The following is a 15138-nucleotide window of genomic DNA, read 5'->3' on the forward strand; positions in this document are numbered from 1 at the left end:
GAGGTTGAGTTAATTATCTTGTGGTCATCTTCTCCTTTATTTTACTAGCCTAGTTTTTATTATTTGTTTAATTCCTACTCAGATAACTACAGTTAAAAGTTTTTGAGTTACCTCTTAACCAAAGAAGACGACAAAGCGTCTGTGCTTATAGGTTGTTTTTGCAGGTTGACATGAGTCTTCATCCTTGAAAGCCACATATTTGGATCCACAATTAATTACCTGTTGGCTGAATGCGGTCATTAAACACTTTCCTTACAAACTTTTCTTGCCAGTGAATTTATTGTGAGCTGCCCCCCCCCCCCTTCTCTCTTTCTGTCTCTGTTTGTGACCTTGTTTGTGACGGTGTTCTTACCTACAGAGCCTTCCTGCAGCCAGGAGGCGGCCGGGAGTTCACCCACAAAAATAGCAGAGCCAACACATCCAGGTGGCTAGGACGCTCTGAGGGCTAATTCTGGAGCGGGGATACTTGCTTTGCACTTTCAGACAGTTTAATGCACTGTCTGCTGTGTGTCGAGGCCGCGAGCATCATTCTGGAAGAACAAAGAAGCAATGTACTCGGCCGCAACAAAACATCTGCCCTCGCCACCCGAACAAGTGCTGAAGTCATTTATCAACATCACACTGTGGCAGGCACACTGAAGCACAATGATCTCGGAGTCTGAGCTGCTACAAAAAGCACCCGCAGAGGTTTATCAGTCTCTTAAAGGAGTTTTATTTATTTATTATTATTATTTTTTTTTACTGCTGCTCTCATCCAAAACTGCAGCATATTATCGAAAGACAATGGAGACGAATGCTGAAAGCCTTACACAATCAAAATAGGAAAAACAAATGAATTGTTTAAAACAGCAAAGCTCCACCAGTTCTACTTTGTGAGTGAAATTATCGCCATTTGCTGAATCTTTTTTCATGTCTTTCATACCATTAGTGTTAAATTACAAGATTGGGACTAACGTCCTTCCTTTCCTCTCACCACTGCATCAGAACAGTGAGTAGGTTGACTGTGGCTCAGGTGGTGGATGAGGTCCATCACTAATCACAATAGTTTAATTCCCTGCTAATGTGCATAAATGTGGTGTTGATATCCGTCATGGCAGTGCCCGCGACAAGTGTTTGAATGGTGTGAAAGCAGTCTGCAGTCTGAAGTGCATTCATTGGTCCACAGAATAGAACAATTATTTGAATTTCAGACCATTTAGTCTCTAAGGAATCATCTAATGTCAGTCTTTGGACATTTGATTGCACGTCTTGTATTTCAGGTTGACTTTACCATGATCCCTCACCATTGAATTGAGTTCACTCTATTGAAAGTCAAGCATACCCCCTGACTGTGCATGCATATGTTATTTGGATTTTAAATTAGTTTTATGATTTTCTTTTCTGGTATAGCTCATCCTGAATCCTCTATGCAATGACAAATACATTTTGAGCTTTGCCCTTTCTGTATGCTGTGTTTGGATGTGCACTTCAGATTAGATGTTTACCACAAAACCATTTCCATTATTTATTGACAAATTTTGAATTTACATCACTGTGGGTTTTTTTTTTTTTTGCCTCACATAAAGAGGGTCTGAGAAATCAATAACTCTTCCTTTATCAACTTTTTTCTTTTACTGTGGGACAGCCAGTGAGTGGGAGCCATTGCAACAACTGTGCCAATCACACACAGGAGGACCGACAGGGTCAAAAGACCACCTCTTCTGCTTCAATTTCCATTAAATGAGCGAGCTAAATAACAATGAGTGTACACATGGCCGACAGGGAAGCATTTTGTCATATACTTGCAAAATATTTGTGCCCTTTGATGATAAAAAGAAAGAGAAAAAGACTCCCAAACAGCTTTGCCATCTTTCCCTTCCAACTTTAAAACCTCTTGGTTAACTAATTGCACCAACACATCAAAAGGACTTTAACGAGTTTGAAGTTATTCTGAAAGGGAGCAGGGTCTGCATCCACTAAATGGTAAACATGGAGATACTATTAATGTATCCAACTTTGACAATCATGCTCTGTCAAGTCTGCTTCTCTGTTGCTTAAGCAATGAAGGAAACTGTGCAATCAGCAGATTTTATATCTGCATTTTGACAAATCAGTGCTGTGCAAGAAGAACTATCCCCTGCTACACTTACGCACTGAGACATCACAACGCCGGTGGGCAACAGGTGACTGCACAGCTGCATTGTTGGATGGAAACCTGTTTTAATTATTTTAGTATCGATCAGCTGGATCAGCGTTTCATCCGCCTGGCTGCCGCAGCTGTCAAGAGGCATTCAAGCTATTCTCCGTCGAATTATGTAAATCATATTCATCCTCCACGATCCTTAAAGACATTTAATTGATCCAACATCTTAGCGAGATAGGAATTATGGATCTTTTTGTTACGTCACTATAATAAATGTTTAATGTCTGAATAAGCTTCAAAGAATGCTGCCATCCTCCCAAGAAATGCCTGACAGTCACCCCCCCAACCCCTCCTTCTTTGATCCCTCATGTCACCCGCCCTGTTCCTCCACGCAGGTTGAGGCATATTGGCACAGATAGCTTACCCCCGCTTGGTGCACGCCTCGGTTTTGTTCCTGGAGTGCGTTACACGTGTTGACAGATGTCTCCTGCCATAGACTGCGACAGGGACGGATCCCAGCAGATCAGAGTGGCAGGGTGAGGACTTCGTCAGGCGGGTGAGAGACAAACTCCACTCAAGCAGCTGTAATGCGGCCGAGCCCGACAACGTGTGCCCGCGGGAAAGCTGAGCGGAGTTCCTGTCTGCCCATCGGCCTGTTGTGGTGCTGTGGCCTGCTGTGGTAAGCGCCGAGGTCCTGTCTGCCGTCTCAGCCTATCAACACAGATCAGAGTCACACAGACGTGCCTGAAATTGACCTGCAGCCTCGGGGACTTATCTGCACAGCTAACTCACTTCAAGATGAATCCCCGTCTGCTTATTAGCCGTCGCCGACATCTGGCTCTACTGCCAGGAGAGGCTCTGGAGAACAGAACCAGCTACCTGCCATGTTACCTTAAAAATATATATATAAGAAAAATGATTGTTAATTCTGCGGTAGAATAGACTTCATCTTTTAGCAACAACAAACATTCAGTTTGAGTCTCTACTATCACCATGTAGACTAGTATTTGTAAGAAGGGTCTGGGTTATTCAACCGTTTTGACGGCGATATGTATAAATGTAGTGAATTATTTGAAGAGGTTACGTGTCATTGCTGCTTCCTATGTTTTCTGCATTTCTTGCCCATCCTGCGTTCACCTGTGGTCTTGGATGAATGTGGGTATCAGCTTGTTAAGTCATTCTAAAACATGATCCAATTGAAAAATCCAGTTACGTTTTTTTAGTTTGTTTTTTAAACTTAAACCAACAAAAAATATCAAAAACTGAAACAAAGTGTTTTCTTTCTCTTGAGTTAAACTGTTTTGCTTTCCCAGCACTGCTGGAACTAAGCAACTGTACAAGAAGCCCTGAGGGGATAGCAGTAGTTGTAGTCTCGTGAATCCCACTCATGTGGAAAAGGTCTCTCACTGCATCCTCACACAGCACAGCGCAGCGCAGCCTGCCTTCGGCCTCATACCAAATGCATGATCAAGGCCGCCCCTGTTAGGTTGGCGCAGTTGGAATAATCAATGCGAAACATTCAAGGAGACTCTGGCAATCAATTCCTCATCTTTATGTTCAGAGGATCAGCGACCCCTTCACTGCACTCCCGCTCTCATTCAATATCAACTTCATTATTTTCTTGCCATGCAGTCAGCTTGAGTCAAAATCAAACTCTGAAGACGTGAAATAAGGAGGGATATTTGCAAGTCACTCTGCACGCAGCACTTTTGATGTATGATTTCAGTGATTGTATTTCTGGGATGAATACTTAATGCCATCACCATCAACTTGCTGGTTGTGTGTTATTGTTTCAAGAAATTTAGTTTCACAGCAGAGCAAAACCTGTGAAACCCAACAAATCTGGGATAGTAAACAATGTACGCGGCCATGAGCTGTCTGCGTTGACAGATTATCAGCAAACATTAACTCCACCAAGCAATTCAGAAGAACAAATCACAACAAACTGGACAAATGATCAAACCACAAATTCTTTTTAAGATTATGGCCAAACATAAATACATCTCAACCTCTCCAAGTAGATCAATTGAGTGAATGTTTGGTTTCATCAGCTTCAAATCAAGTTTACTGTACAAAGCAATGAGGGAAACGCAGAGCAGTGACGTGCTGCTGTTGGATAATCAGGAGGGAAAACCAGGACGTACATTCCAAACCATAAATCAAACTTTTCTTTGACCTGATATTTTCCTGGCGTATTACAGTTTCCTACTTTAACGTCGCAAAACTTTGAAAGCAACTCAAAAGAGGAAAAAAAATCCTAGTTCTGAGGACTGAAAATCTTACACAGTACAAAACAAATCCTGGGTTGAAGGAGCTTCCCTGTAAATCACACAAAAGCTGCAACTTTTAAATCCCAGGATCACACTAAGGCTGTTTTGGTTTCAGCGTGTCAACGTTTGCTTCTCTGGCTCAGTCAGTCAACTCAGCCGCTTGAACACGCTGTCAGGATGTGAAGTTGTTCCCTGGCACAATGCGACGCTCTCGGTCTTTCATGGCACCGGCTTGTCACGGCGTCCGTAGTTTGACTGCGTGAATGTTATACGCCTGCAGACACCCTCACATTGTTGCAACGAGAAAGAGTAAGACAGCTGCCCGCATTTATATTGACTTAGTGTTTGTGCTCTGAAAAATGGGAGCAGGAAAAATATTGAACTACAGAGGAACGACATGTGCCGTAAATGGAGGTGCAGGCCTGCTGGAGATGTGAATTGGATTTGCCGTCACTGCTGTCAGCCGAAGATCTCTTGAAGTGTGTAATCACCTCTGGTGATGGATTTGGCGGTTTAGTGTACTGTTATGGAAGTAAACAGAAACTGGACAGGAGTGGTAGGAGTCGACCAGGCACCACCAGGCAGAGCTGCAGCATGAACTGGGAGCAAAGTCAGCCATGGAGCCCGGCGGCGGTCAGTGTGATCTGGACACTGAGCTAAGTTGGTCCTCAGTGTCTCTGGGGATCATGTTGACTAAATAGACCAGTGGTTCTCAAACTTTCTCTGTTACGCCCCACCTTGGAGGAAGAAAATTTTTCATAACGTGGCTGTGTCTTGAGGGATCCCGATGAACCTGCAAGTGGCCCCATGTCTCTAGGACAAAGTTGACTTTTGACCCCATAGACTTGCATGGTATTAGGGTTAGCGATAAGGCTGGAATTAGGGTTAGGGTTGGGGTTACTGCCCCCATAGATTTGCATGCATTAATAGACCAACAGTGTGAGGGGTTAGGATTTTTTTTAACATTGAACATTCATTTCAGATTCAGAATCAGAAAATCAAACACGTGTGTTTAAATCTTCCTGGTGAAAAAGAAATTGCAAAAGTGACACATTTCCACAGTTGTTTCTCCTCCTCGGAGAGTCTCATGTGCGACTTGTGTGAAAATTATAGGGGGTGGGGGGGAGGGGAGGTAGCGACCCAACTGAAACACCTCCCACTCATTTTACTGTTTGTGACTGAATTAGTCTCCTTGCAGTAGGAAGCTGCAACACTCGCAGACTCTGCTGCGCTCCATTACATTTCTAATGATGCGCTGCAGTTTGAATTAAGAATCCAATATAACTGTCAAAAGCAGATGTTTATCTGCAGGAAAGTGGAAAACAGGAGTGGAAAGAAATAACGACTTAAAGGCAGAAATGAATGGAAGAATTTTTCCAATTTTTTGTTTGTTCTCGAGTGAGAGCGCGTGTATTCCATTTTTATGGATGACAATGTTGACAAAACACGCAAGTTATGAGAAGAACAAGGTTTTTCCGGTTCTCATATGGAGTTTGTGTTTGGTTATTCTAAAAGGCGTCTGACGTGAGACAATTTCAAATGTGACAGGAGCTTCAGTCTTAAACAGATGGGACGTATTGCTTCATATCTGCCAAACCCCAGTCATAAACAGGCACCGCATGAGGTGCCAGATGATGCATTTAAATTACTTATGCCCCTGCATCTGCTGCCATGCATTAAATAAATCACAAGAGGACATACTTTTTGATAACATGCAATGTCGCTCTTTTTCACATTCCGTATGTTTTAAGAGAAAACAACGTTGCGGTAATTACATTGCATGTTTTTTACGCTTTTAGACAAAGATGTGTGCAGGATGATATGATGGACGATGCAACGACCTGATTGCTTCTGAGTGCTCAGCAACTCCGTAGACATCGCTGCTGCACCACTGGAAACAAAGCTAATCAATTTGGTGTTCATTAAATATGAAAGTGTCACACTCTGTCAGTAGATACTTAATGGAAAACTCCATCATCATCATCACCATCATCATCGTCATGGGCGTCCTGAGGAATATAGTGAGGTTGGAGGGAGTGTCTTGATATTTTATTACTTCAAAAGTCCCGAATTACAGTGTATTTAAATGACCCAACAACGAAATAGCTTCTACTAAAAGATAAAAGGGAGCAGCGTGATCACTTCTAACTGTCTGTGGCAGCAGAAGCACAATGCTCGGTCCCACGGCACAGCGTGCAAACAGGGCCGAACCCTGCGAGGCAGAGAAGCTGAACACAATATAAAAATATATTAAACGGGACTCACAGGGTTGCAGGAAGAGCTCGAATTAAGACAAGGAGAAGAAGCAGGAGGTGGGGAGACAAAGAGGCCACATTAGGGTGGACAATGGAGATCACGAGGGATGGAAACCTGACAGGACCAGGTGAGACTGATGAGGGCAATCAGAAGAGCGGGAACATGAACAAAGGCGGCGAGCAAAAAGCTCAGCAAGAACAGAACAATAGCAGGAAGTTCCAAACAATAGAAGGGATCAAACATCACTTGTATGAAAGCACATGGTGTGATCCTGGTGAGACATTGAATTGAATAGAATTCGATAATAAATAAACTAATACTGATTTATCAATACACCAGCAGGGGTGGGGGATTTAGTGCAAGCACCCCCTCAACACCTCACCCAAAAGTCCTCCTCTCATTGGGCAGGAGCTGATGGGTGCCAAGGTCCCCATGAAATAGCAAATTCATCATTCTGTCACTCAGAAGTGAACGGCTCCCTTCAGAGGCATCTCATCTAAGGTGCATTTATATGAGGTGGTCGTGGCAGCCTGCTCAGTAAATCAGCGCCCTTTGATTTGTGGTTAAGCCATTTTATTTATTTATTTATTTATTTTTCCAAGAGCAAGGTCCGATGCCAAGGCACTTGCACAGCTCTTCTCGGCGCCGTCCATGACACAGGGTGACCTGAGCCAAATGCTGCTGAAATGAGAAACCTTTCCTGTAAGTCGGAGGGCAGTGCTGTGCTGCGGTGTTTACAGTGCACCGAGGCTCATGACGCACTGACCATCCATCATCCTGCTAATAGTGCAGCCGCGCCTGCATATGTTCCCTGTTTTTATTCTTTGATTTACTGACTTTTTTTTGTTTCTCTGCTGGGATTTTTTTTGCATTTCAAACAGCTCCCACAGCTCCCTCTGTCGCATCTTATTTTCTATCTCTTTTTTTTTTTTTTTTTGGAAAGCACGATCAGAGTTGCTCACCTCTGGGCCTCACGCTGCTCAGGTCACTTGTTTTGACTGAGTGAGCAGCATAATAATGCACAGCATCGTCAGCGAACTGTCCTCCACTTTGCTTTTATCGCTGTTCAGTTTCCCCAAATGACTCTGTGGCCTTGTTTACGGCTGAGGCCGCAGCCTCGTTCCAAGTGCACCAACGCATTTCCTGGTAATGATCAACTTTCCATTAGGCATTTTGAAAATTTTTGTGTGTTTCCCAACATTTTTGATCTTGCATATCCTCCTGAAACATTCTGTGAGGTAGAAGGGAGAGTCTGTGGACAAAAAAAAAAAAAAATCCTTACTCCTTTTTTATATCCACTCTGCAACACAACAGTAATAATAATGATAGAGTTTGCATGGCTCCAAAGTCAGAATTGACCGTATTTCATTTCGAAGCTGCTTTGCAGAATTGCAAACAAAAGACACTAAAATATAACTTTCGACTTTGTTTGTCATTTTACGACTCCGCGTATATATATTTTGGTGCCTGCCTATCCATATTATTTTAAGTCCAATGAAATGCCGTGGTGGGAAAAAAGAATCAATAATGTAATTCAATCTTCCGGACAACAACAACAATAACAAGAACAACAAAAGACAACATCCAGATTTAGAGTGAAGGCATCCTCTTCGATTTCCGGCTGCTGTTAGCAGCTACGCAGTCTGCCTCCCACAAAAGAAGCAACAAATAACGCTGCAACTGCTCTTGAGAACTCCTTCACAATGACAGCGAGCTGCGAAATGCCTTCTGCGGATGGATTTATGGCAGATGATCAAATTTAGATGGGGCTGGAAATGAGAGAAATTAATTACCTACAAGGTTCTGGAACAAAGTTTCAAGATCCTTTAAAAGTCAAATAACAGTGTGCCATGGTGTTAGGATGTCAGAGTCCAGAGATAGTTTCGAGTGATTTTGACGAGAAATGTTGCTTCTTCAACCTGATTCAGCCTGCTGCTGACAATCGTTCATCTCTGAATCCGCTATTTAGTATTTCACTTAGCTCTGACCTTACATCAGTTTCTCCAGGACGTCAAAAAATATCTGACTTTAACCTCGTGCTCAACCCTGATTCTCCCCACCGAGGCAGCAGCAGTCAGCCAGTCACGCTCCTGCCTCAGCACAGTCGGGCCCGAGGATCTGACTTGTTACAGTCATCGACGTGGAGCCGTGCGGCTGCCAGCCAGTAAGTCCTGCCTTCGCTCTGCCGACATTTACGTCTTGCCTCAGCCACTGCCAGCAAACCTTGATGAGAAATAATACACACATGACTTCTTTGGCACTCTAGCTAACGGCTGCTTCACACAAGTGACATCCCCGTGTCAGGGTCAGTTTAGTACACCCTCTGGAAGAAGGGCAAAGTTGTTTTTTTGTCCCTGGAACATAACATAGTGATGTTGCCACCAGTGGCAGACAGAAAACTGCAAACTGTGTATTTTTGTGCGTCACTGTTCTCTATTAGTCATTCCAAATGTGTCTGCAATGCAAGAGCAATCTGTTCCCTTTTTTCTTATTTTGTAGGATGTAACCTCTGCGCTGTGCATGAAATCTTGGAAATGGAAAATGGAATATGTTTGCAAACCAAGCGGTCAGGTTGGCGGAGGGAGGAGGACGGAGGGCTTTTCTGATTGCATCTCAGACTCGGTGAGAGGAGCTTCAAAAAGTGAATATTATGACACTCAATAAAGCAAGTAATCTGTTTTCCGAGGCTCTTCTAATTGGCTCCGTGCAGACATACAAGGATGACTTTATTGATGGGTTTTCCCCTTCAATAAAGTGGGGGATTACAGGTCGGGGTGGGCTGTGTACCTTCAGTCCAGAGCCAGGTGGCCGTCAAAATGAGCTGCAGTCCATCTGAGGCACGAACCGGCGGATCAATATTCACTCTGACGTCTAACCGACAAACCTCATCCGCCAGAAATTATTCATTTGCGTCGGGTTTAACGGGGTCGTTCGCTCGCCTGGCACACGAGAACATAAAGATGACATCAAAAAAACGACGATGCAGATGATCTGATTACGGCGGCAGGTTCGGTCTCACTCTTGCTTTTGATCTCTGTCACATGCATACGTATCAGGTAGACTTGTTTCAGGCGGACAAAGGGAGAAGAAGCATTAGATGTTTCTAAAGATGTTACCTCATGGATTTTCTTAAAAACTGCTAATAGATGTCGGTAAAACTCAAATGTTGATACATAATAATAACACAATGAGTCTTGTTAATAGAACCTGTGTCAGTTCATGCTGCTCTCTAGTTGCTTACAATCTCATATGATTAAACCAGGGTGAGATTATAGATAGATGCATAGGTGCATAAATAAACCTCTAATATTTCAGGGCACCACTGACTTTTTTCCATTGTTGTAAGTTGCAGATTGTAAGCATAGTGAGTTTTCCAGCTTTGCCACATCTGTAAGAGCCCCGCACAGGCAGGCTGAGTGACAGGTGCAGACCAGGAGCCTCTGCGTCTTATCTGCACTCAGCAGCAGGATTTTGGAAGAGCGCGGGCCCGACCGTGACGCTCGGAAGTGATGACAGGACAGCGTTTATGAGGCGCGTTAAATCACAAATCATGCTGCGTAGAATTCCATGTTTACTTAGACAAATCTTTGGGAGAGATCTACACCCAAACGAAGGCTGGTGGTGGGAGGGTCTCGCTGCGGATGCCTTCATCATCAAAACTGCCTGCCTGGGTCGGGTCTTGAATCAAATGCAAGTCTGTGTGCGGGAGGACGGGAATAGAAAAGAGAGGTTTTCTCATTTATGCTTCTCTTTTTCTGAAGACGGCTGCAGGAGCAGAGGGAGCCTAAATCCAAACTGTGGTGATTAGGTGGCGTCAGAGTGTGTCTGGGATTTAAGAGCGCAAACTTCAGCCTTTTCTATTCATGTAGATCAAAGTGGCAGCCGGAATTTCTCAGGTGGGCAGCCAGATTTGACAGTGAGCGTTGCCATAAATGTGGATCTGAACTAATCTGGTGACAAGCGCAGATAGGATCACCCTCTGTGCTGGCCGACATCCCTGACTGGCTGTTTATATGCAAAACAGCCATGCAAACAGTCACTGAGCCCACTGTAAGAGTCTTTCCACCCATCCAGTTTAAGTCATCAGTGCTTTGGGCCATGGCGGTGCTGCAGTCTGTCCCAGCTGTCCAGATGAAGCTGGCAAACTGCCATTCACTCTCACATTCACACCTGCGGACACCTTGGAGCTGCCAGTTATGTGGATGTGGGTGTCTTTGCACAATGTGAGGAAGTGAGATTCCATGGTGACAACCAAAAGACACACAGCAATGACCACTGCAGCAGTGTGTCACCATTGTTGCAGTTTTTTTTTTAAATTATTAATTAATTTGAGGGTTTTCTGTGCAACCTTGTGTTTTATGATTTACAAAGTTTCAGAAGTGATCAGATAATATCCTCAACTTCCTTTACATCCAAATAATTTTCATTTTGTTTTTGCTGTTGCACTGGAAAGAACTTAACTATTATGCACTCATATCACTAACATTACTCATCATCTCAGCAGAGTGTTACACATATCAAGGGGGGATATACTCAATGGGACCACCTAGGAAAAGCCCACGGACCCAGATGAAAGGTAAAACAAATCATAGAAAACCCTTTAACAAAATCTTGTTTGTCGATCGGTTTAATCTGCTGTTGGTCGCATTGCAGGGAGAGACGAGTCAGATTCCCTCTCGGCTACTGGAGCCACTGGGTGGCTTCCTGCTGGTGCGAAACATCACTCGGAGCCTGTGTCACTTTGTGTGATGAAATTCAGATGTGAGAGCAGAGGGAGAGGTTCCAGTGCTGCTCTATCTCCTGTGTGTCTCCAACTATTGCAACATCCATGCTGTGGCAATAACATGTTCACAAGTTTCCTTCCTTTGGTAGAAATAGAAATCTAGGCCGTAGCTGCAAACTCTTTCAGTTCAGATGGTGATGATTCGTCCGGTCACATTTAAACCAGCTGAAAGCTGAAAGATGGAACTTTAAGATTTTGGACTTCTGTGATGCAGCTCAGTCCCCAGGCCGGAGCTGGACATTAATCATCGCATGCCGCTGAGCTCTCCATAAAGGAATTATTCAGCTTCCATTTCGAACAAAGTCCCGTATGTGATAACTTACTCGAGACCAGATACAAATAGACCGTCAACAACCATTTTGGCTATTCAATCTGATTTATGCCATCCCTTAAGGACTCTCATCCATCACTGCCAAGAGCTAGTTAGGGTGTGATGTATGAAAATGTCAACATGCTGACATCAACCCACTTGTTTATCACTAAATATAACAACATTCACAGCTGCACAGGCTGATTTCCTGCTTCAGTGGCACAAGAACCAAATTGATAATAAATATAAGTTCATATCAAAAGAGCCTTCCTGACATTTTATTGAAAAGAAAACTGAAGAAAAACAGTCAGCTTCTTTTCAATTTTTATTTATTTATTTATTTTTTGCTTGTTACTGTTCTTCAACTGAGTCGAGAGAGTGTTAATTATCTCTTGTGTTGGCAGAACACTGACAAATTTGGAGAAGTAACAACATTCATCAAGTTAATTAAAACATAACACAGCAAGTTCTATTGTCTCTATGCTGTTAAGTGTCTGTAAGGCTAACATCAAAACTGTACCCACAAATCCGTAGAGAAACTGTCAGAAATAAAATAAAATAAAAAACAAATGAAAATGCAACGTGTACAACTTCACAAGAGTGAGTGCTTAACAGGTGCATTTCAATGACTGGAGGGGAACAAATAATCATTACACCAGAAGCCGGTACAGTTACTAGGCAGCAATTGCACTAGCTGATAGCAACATGCTAATGTTATTTGGCAGCCAAACAAATTATTTTTGGTCCAAAGATAATGAGTGAATCATGTTTAGATCAATGAAGAAACGTGGGAGCCTTTATTTCAACGCTGACTGTGTTGGGTCAAAAACACAAGATTGTTTTTGGGAGGTTGTCACATCAATTTTTCAACACCACCTTTTCTCATGCATGTGGTTTTAAGATGTATTTTTTTATTTTTCAGGTGTGCTAATGTAGCAGAAACTTCAAATTCATGTATTTATATAATTGTATGAAGTCACAGCAGTATTATCAGGCCAAGATATCATTAGCTTAATAAGAAATCAAAACATTGTTTAGCAATTCAAACAATTCTGGCTGCATTGCCTCCCACTTACTGCTTTCCGAATCTGACCTCAGGCCTCCTCATTATTTATTTATCCCCTCTAGAATTAAAACTTTTCAGTTTTATAATGTCATTCAATTTTATGGTCTGGAACTTCACAGGGAAAGCTGCATACAAACAGTCTTCAGTCAGTAAATTTTCATACTTTGATGCATTAGACTGCAACTTGGAAAGGCCAGAGATTAGCATACGCATCTTGAGGCAATCGTGTACTCCTCTTTTCTTTTTCTTTTTTTTCAGTTAATGTCTTTACCTATGGTCCGTTACCTCGGGAACATGCAGTTTAGGACCTGTAGCCATGGCTACACAGTCCCAGCTCAGATTCTTTCCTGCAGATAACAATTAACAGTGACATTTATCCACATGTGAAGAAGCATTTTGCCGGCGTGATAAACACCGATTTCACACCCACACGCGTTGTTCTGCTAAATCTGTTTTCCAGCTCCAACGCTTTTTTTCGTATGAAGATTTTTCTCACTTATTCTTTCAGCGTTCAGCGTTTGCGTGTTTAGCCATTTTCCCTTTTAATGCCAACATTCTCTCGTCTTCCACCTGTCAATCTGAAGCCTGTGGAAGATAGACCGGGAAAAAAAAGAAAAAGAAAGACACGTGCGCATCCACCGGGGCGTTCAGACGTTCTCACTTCTAACGCGCTGCTTCCGTTTGCCATATGGTTTTCAACACTTGGCTGATTCCTTGCATCGTAGCATAAGATCTGTCGCAAATATATTCCTCAAAGTTCTTTCGTGTCAGGGCCAGGAAATAATGACAAGATGTGATGAGTTGCCTGTGAGAGCCTTTTCCCACAAGAGCAAAAAAAGATAAAGATGAAAATGCGGAGACAGAGCGGGGGAGGGAGGGATGGGGATTGGTGGCGGTGGTGGTTTGGGGGAGTAAGAAGGGGTTGACATGGATTTTACTTTGAGGAACAGTTCAGTGTTTTGGGTTATGAATGACAAAATTCCCTCAGCAGTTAAAAGCTTGACTGGCCATAATAATGAAAAGGCCCAGTGTGTGGGATTTATCAGCATCTAAGGGCCAAAAATCGTAATGTACACAATGTTCATGTTAATTGTTTCTTCTGATGTCCTGCTTGATCTCCCATCTTCATTACCATGGCAGTGTGTCAGCATGTCAGGGCAAAACCAAATCCCCCAACACATCCACATTTCTGGGTTCCTGGTACAATGTCTCCACTTCCTTTCATTTTTTAACAAGCGTTTTTTTCGTGACCCAAATCAAAGGAAGAATTTTCTCATAAGGTTTGCATCTTCTTAAAGGTCCAGTGTGTAAAAATGTTTAGGGAAGAAAGCTCGCCTGATAGCGTGTCTCATATTTAGGGCACTGTCAAGCGAGCTTCCTTAAAAAAATGATGGCACAAGATGGCAGCTAACTAGGAGCAAGACCATAGCTCGATGTATATTCTTATATATATGTTTAAGAATCATTCTAAGGGTAGGAAAACCAAATTACTTTTATTGTGCTTTGTGTATACACTTTTATTAATGTATTTATGGGCATTATGTTAAGCTTTTACAAATACAAAAATCACAAATTAAGCCAAATTCCTGAAAACTAACTGCTGCTACAATGTGGCAAAAGGCATGACTTGATGTGAGCAACGCTTTGAATTGCACATTAAAATGTACTAAATGTAACAATAAATACAAAAAAAATACTAAGGAGCAAGGAATAAAAGAAATAAAAGTGCTCCATTGAAACCCCACCTGTCAGAGTGCTTATGTGAATGTAATTTTCATGACAGTTGCCCCAGAAAGAGGCGGGCGTGGGCGAGGCAAAGAGTCGGAGTACAATTCCCCTGTCAGTGCAAACGACTGTAGTTTGGCAAACGGCAGCTCCTGACGTGAAAAAAACCCAACAACACTCACACACACACGCACACACACACACACACACACACTATGTCAGCCGTCTTCATCGAAACGAGGCCAGCGCTTTTCTAGGAAATCTTCTGTGACTCCTTCTGCATCGCGGGACGCTGCGGGACGCAGCCGCTACGCTGGATTTACAGGGAATTGGAATCTCTGCTGCGCACTTTGTTCCAAGACACTTCCAACGAGGGTAATGAGTGAACGTCAGATGATAGAATATTAACACTGTGTACGCACGCATTTCCCTGCAGCGTCTGTGGTGGTTCTAATGCAGAGAGCGCGCATTGCAAGGTGCCGCTGTTGGAAATCAGGGCGAGAGGTCGACGCACACACACACACACACACACACACACACACACACACACACACACTCACAGAAAATGAAACGAGTAATGTACATGGGAATACAGCTTTGTTGACT

The sequence above is a fragment of the Nelusetta ayraudi genome, unplaced genomic scaffold, assembly GCF_046127955.1.
Source record: "Nelusetta ayraudi isolate G7.1 ecotype Tasmania unplaced genomic scaffold, CSIRO-AGI_Nayr_v1 ptg000002l, whole genome shotgun sequence".
NCBI classification, from domain to species: Eukaryota; Metazoa; Chordata; class Actinopteri; order Tetraodontiformes; family Monacanthidae; genus Nelusetta; species Nelusetta ayraudi.